We start from the raw sequence: 6,444 nt of genomic DNA, 5'->3' as shown, positions 1-6,444 counted from the left end.
CACTCTGGATGTCCAATTGTTACTGTGCTGTATATTCGAGACAATATGAACAAGGTGGACAATTTTCAGCAAGTTGCAACATACAGAAATAACTTGTTTTCCATAAACAAGTTCTAAATCATGTTTGATGCACTCTGGATGTCCAATTATTGCTGTGCTGTTTATTCGAGACAAGATGAACAAGGTGGACAATTTTCAGCAAGTTGCAACATTGAAATGCAGAAATAAGCACTTTTCCATAAACAAGCTCTGAATCATGTTTGATGCACTCTGGATGTCCAATTGTTGCTGTGCTGTTTATTCGAGACAATATGAACAAGGTGGACAATTTTCAGAAAGTTGCAACATTGAAATGCAGAAATAAGCAGTTTTCCATAAACAAGCTCTAAATCCTGTTTGATGCACTCTGGATGTCAAATTTTTGCTGTGCTGTCTATTTTAGATGAAATTAACATTGTGCACAGTTGTACAAAGCGCTTGTACTGTACTATTCAATGTCCATATCCATGTGTGAATAAAGACAATATTGTTCAGAGAAGGAATATCCAGTCACGTTTATTGACATAGTGCATTTCAATACATCCATACAGCAGGGCATAGTGACAGCATTCATTTTCAAAGAACACAACCTCTTTTGCGAACAGAAAGGGGAAAAAAGGGTTTGGTATAGTTAGGCCTCCACATCCCGGCACCTAGTCGTCTCCCTCCTCATCATCGGCCATATACTTGAGAGGAAGAGAATAACCGCATTACCAAGATTCCCATCATTACACAAGCACATTGAAGTGATACAGGACCTACAAAAAATGGAAGAGGAACACCCCAATCCGGCTGCAGCAATCTGTCATATGGACAACAACGAGATTGGATACCTCTTCGAATTTGTAACCGCTAACGGCAACACATACAGGGTAACATTTGATAAGTACGGGTTTGTGCTTGTAAAAGATGTAGTAGTCAACAATGTGATTGACACAGCATTACACTTCCACACCATGGCACGTTTGCTGAACTATATGAGCAAGGTTGAAAAGGTGACCTTTGTACCAAGACCCTCTCCTACTCTGCAAGAGCTCTGCAGGAGCAGTATGGTGTAAAATGTAGCAGGACCGATCAGGAGACAATGGGAGATGGAAACTCCACCCCATCTCAAACACTTCATGCAGTCCGGTCCATATGCAAAGAGATAGAGGACATGAACATTGAACTCCTGCATCTCAATGAATATCAGAATATATGTGTCATTATACTATACCATTATGAATCCTTGTTTTGACGTGACAGCAATAAAGTCGATCACCAGTCATTTCAGAGCCTCGTTCGTTTTTATTCACATCGATTACAAAGAGAAGTCACATTAGCACCACACATGTTCCACCCAGAGATTATGGCTGTATCCAGCCAGGCTCACTGTCTCCACCCCTGTCAGGTTTATCAACCCCCCCCCCCAGTCTTAAAACAACTGGGTTCTCTTGATCAACACCTCAGTGCTTAACTTTGTTACAGTAGCAAGACTGTCAATGTCTTCTTCCTCAGCCCATGGATGAGTTTGGTGTATATGCCCGAGAGTGTTGATCCGTAGATTATGGTGATGGTGATGTCCAGTTATTTCACCTATGTTATCAGAGGGGCTCTCTATCAAGACTTTGATGTGAGGCGTATGGTGGTCTACAATGGCAATGTTGTCTGCGTACTCGCTCATGGTCTGGTACAGTGCGGTGACATATTTCATCACCTCATATGAGATGACAATGTCCCCCCCATACATGTGTCTAGGAGGGAAAGATGTACAGTCAAGGTCTTGGAAGAATCTGTTGGTTGCCATCTCCTGAGTGACTCTGTGGAGAATTCCAAGGTTGTCAAGGGAGGCTGATCGCAAAAGAGCTAGGACATTTCTGAGAGCATCATAGTCCTTGTCTGCGCTGAGTTCCTAGCACGGTATGCACAAGTAGCTGTCGGCACACTGAGGGAGAGAAAAGGATGAGATTCCACTGGGTCCCCTCGTAACGCTGACAAGGCCTATGGTAGAACACAAGGGCGCATGTGAATTGAAACTTCCTTCGGGTAGAGGCGACCAGAACGTCTAAAGCGCCTTTCGCTCTGTCCGAAGCCCAGAGGCTGTTTGACATCATGAAGGCAAAGACATTGATGAGAGCCTGCCTGTTGTCATCGTCATACACAGATAGGGAGTCGTCAGTCAGGGAGTTTCGTTCTGCATCAACCAGGTTGTGTTTGTTGAGGCCATGAAGTTGGCGTGTCACTTTGTCTTTGACATATGGATCCCTCCGTGGACAGATATCCCGGTTGAGAAGGAGTTTCTCGACCTGAGAGGTTACATGAAGCAGATGAACAGGAACAGGCTGAGAGCTCTGAACCAGCTTTCCTTTGTACAGATCTGCCTAGAGACCAACGCTGTCTACAAGCTGTGCATTGCGGCCTGTCTGCCGGACATATGTCCCCGTGCGGTTGACATACAGGGTCACTTTGCCTGCAAGGTGCTATAGGGTACATCTTAACCCAGATCCATGAGCAGCATCTGAAGACTACTTTGAAAATGGACACATGTCCATTTTGGGAATAGACGCTATGTTTTTCTCTGATAAAGAGATCAAGGGTGGCACCGATGTTGCGGACAGGTTGCTTTTGCTGTGCTCCACGTGCAAGGCGGGGTAACAAACCTGCTATGAAGAATTACAAGCTGTGTATGAACAGATACGCCACCAACCACAGCGCTCCGCATATCAGGAGAGGCAACTCGAATTAGTGCAAGAAAGTAGGTTCTGTCACAGTTCCACTTGAAGCGGTATACGATATCCTTGCCCTGTACGCTCCAAGTTCTCACTCAGGCTTTTGGGATCAGTTGGGTGAAGAGATGGTAGAGGCGTACGAGGAAGGAGACTTCCAGGACGGGAATGCTTTCGGTCAGTTTTCCAATGAAAGTGGCGAAGAGCAGCCGCCTTAGACCCAGATTGATATTCACCTTGGACTTCAACAAGGACCCGCTGCGTCTGTGGTAATGGAAGCCACGGCAGCGATAGAACCACTAAACAAACTCACTTTCAACAAGTGCGTGCTGGGAGGGGAGACGTTCCAGTGCTCCGCGCCCTTGTATTAATGGGGGAGTTGTCAGAATGGCCATGGCTAAGAGTTGCACCTAAGGAAGCTTGTGATAAAAGGCACCTGAAAGAATCTAGAGTAGGCCCGAGAAGCACCTTTCACTGAATGTGTACTCAGAGGAGTACTCTGGTGTACCCGTGAAAAACATGAGCTCCTTTTGGACAAGATACTGTTGAGAGTCAACCGTGATAATCATGGTCACTTAGCTGAGTTTAGAGGAGGATTGGGAGTGGAAGGACGCGGCTGATGTGTTTAACAAGATTCACGGCACGGATGTGTTCTCTATGGAGATGTTGAAACGGGACTACGCTGCGACAATGGTGGACGTAAAGGGAGAGTTGATAACTGCAAAAGGCCTCGACATTCCAGCAAACTTGGTTGAATGATGACAGTCTCCGGAGAGACGCTGTTTGTACTCTCCTTGGATTAGATAAAAGCCTGTTGGACACAAGACATCCTTGCCGATTGGGTCAGCAGCAATGTCATCAATATACTTCAAAGTTACCGCTTGCAGGACAGACTCAGCAAAGCCCTGGTTGATTGCTTAAACTCTTTGGCCACCGACCACTGGAGCCGCAAGATATTAGTATCCTTCCAGGGTACCCGGAGTCAACCGAGGGATGATTCGGAGCAGCCGGTGGCTAACCTGTCCAGAGCCATGAAGGCTGAAGCAGAAAAAGGAAGAAAATTGATTCGGGTAGCACACGAGTTGGCATATGTGCTAAGAACAAAAGGCCTTTTCACAATACCAAAGTGGTAAATCAGGATCTCTATCGGCTTCTAAGTCAAATAGTCATCGTGCACTAAGTCATCCGTGTCGAAGATTGACACCAAACTTCGCGATTCAGGAGCTCTAAAGGCCTCGTCCCAGGTACAGTGGCGATGACGATGACCAGCCTTGGCTGAGCCAGGCCGAGGAAGACAACAGTGAAGAGGAAGAGTGTAACATGGATGAAGGACTTTAAGCTTGGAACAATGCCCCCTTTTTTATACCTTGCCAGCGATTCCTCTCCCATTCGTAGTCGTCTTCTTCCGTATCCGACAGTTTGTTTTTGTATTGGTCATTGATACTGACTCAGAGCACAAAGATATAATGCACGCTTAAGAAGAGGCAAAAAGGCACACTTGTCAATAGGTCCGTAGAGAACCTGGACAACCCAGTAACCGAGAGGTCCCCAGTCCAGCAAGACGATTCCAAAAGCCAGCAACCCATCAAATGCTCAGGTGCTAAAGTTCTACATGGGAGGTCTGATGTGTCACAATTCAAAGGACACAGATTACCTGTAGAGAATGGGAAAAAGGCAGCCAAGGTTACTGATCAAGCTGCTGCCTGGCCTGCTGACACCACTCAACAGGATTGTTCAGAACAGGAGGGAGACAAGGAGTGGGGCCGTGACTACAAAGGACTAAAGAGAGAGGATCACCCTACCCATCCTGCTGAGCTTACATCCGCGGCCGAGCCAGAAGAGCCAGAGTCGCTTTCAGAGGAAGATTCCGAATTGGACTTTCATGGAGGAACAGCAAGGACAGGGTGTAGCCACTCTGTAATGGACTCTGGGCGAGGCAGAATATTTTGTTTCTATGTGATAGTTATGTCTTCCCGTACAATAAAGAAGCAGCCTGTACGTGGGCTCAGGGGCGATTATGTGATACGATATCTAGAGGGGCTGGCTAACAGCGTGTCTGTCAGCTACCTATTCAACTATGGCTTATAAAGCAGAGGAACCAAAGGTTGTTGTAAATAACCTGGATAGGTATCTTTTGAAGATATGATACCGATGTGGTTAATTTGATATGTAAGAAATGTGTAAACCTGTGTGATTGCTCTATACCCAAAGTCATGCCCATCCCTGTACGACATAATAAACTTGAGTTAAACACGGCACATGTATCAGGATCTCTTTGTGATTGTCTTTCAATCTGTCTCTAACTTCATGTAGTTATTATGATACAATCATTGACGAATACGATGGTACCTTTATCACAACTTTATTATTTCATGCAGGGATTACCTTTATGCTGTTAGGTACATGCTGTTAGGTACATGTACAGATCCTTAATTTGTGTCACAAGGGGTTCAACGATGCTGTTTATGGTACATGAGCATGTAAGCTACGCCATTGCATAGCATAGATCCCGCTTCGTACGTTGACTTGACATCTTCCCATGAGCACACCCAAATGTCATCGTCTCGCACATAAACTGTGTAATGTCCACAGTAGTGAGAACCACTGTGGGCTAGAACAGCGTACAGCCTGTATACAGTATCTACCTTGGCTTCAGGTTCTTTCATGATATATTTCAGGTCCAGTGTCTCAGGGAAAGCACACAGCTATATCAGCTGTATCTCTGCCAATGTTCCTAACCCGTTCGATCCTCATACACACAACCTGCGGTAATGTCAATACCTTGCTCGTGATTTCTATCTGTGTTCTTGTGTGGCAGTGTGTACAATGGTAGTCACAAGTGGTGAACACGTGTTGTCAGTGTACATTTTGATATAGTTCTGCAGCTCCGTGGGGAGATGAGCTCCTATCAACACAGTGATTGTGTTGGACTTATTGAGTGTGGACTGGACTGTGTTATGGTCCTCGTTCTCAATGTCCCACAGAGAACCTATCCTCTTAGCTATCCCACCCCACAGTCGTCTGGTAGAGCATTGATGATGCATTTGAAGACCAAGTCTGAGTCCTCCTGAACGTCGAAAGGCGCTCCTCTGTACGATGTCATTGTGTCTACTAGTAAGCTCGGATCACACGGTGACGGGTTGCCTTTGGTCATATATCGTAGATGAGACGCTTAAGCTTCAATGCCGGTGATCGTGATCATCGACCAGCCGAATGAGTTTCCATAGCTCACTTGTCCCATACAGCACTTGGACAACACTGTTGATACTGCAGTAGGTCCCGTGATTGATCAAGCCCCGCATGGTGTACTGTGTAAAGGGAGATAGTGATCAGCGGAGACAGCAGGCTTGGTAGAACAATTTCACAGAGTCCGATGTGGCACAGTGAACATGGGGTTAGGATATTTAAAACTCGGTCACACTGAATGTAGTCACGCTCTGGAACATCTCTCGGAGAGATATCTTAGACCCCTGCGGGCTCAGTAGAACCGTGATTATTGTCATCTTGTAATATTCGCTAATGAACTCCTCCACAGGTCCCTGCCGCTTACGCTTTGTGAACATTATAACAGGGGCCCACTTGGAATCGGTCTGGGACACTAGCTCGTGTGTGAAACGGCTGCCGTTCTCGGTGAACAAGAAGAAGACAGATCGAGACAGGAGCCGAAGAGCAGAAGGAAAAAGCCCAAAGAGGACTCCGA

This window comes from Oncorhynchus gorbuscha, unplaced genomic scaffold, assembly GCF_021184085.1.
Source record: "Oncorhynchus gorbuscha isolate QuinsamMale2020 ecotype Even-year unplaced genomic scaffold, OgorEven_v1.0 Un_scaffold_39:::fragment_2:::debris, whole genome shotgun sequence".
NCBI classification, from domain to species: domain Eukaryota; kingdom Metazoa; phylum Chordata; class Actinopteri; order Salmoniformes; family Salmonidae; genus Oncorhynchus; species Oncorhynchus gorbuscha.
Note: the sequence above shows the minus strand (reverse complement) of the source record.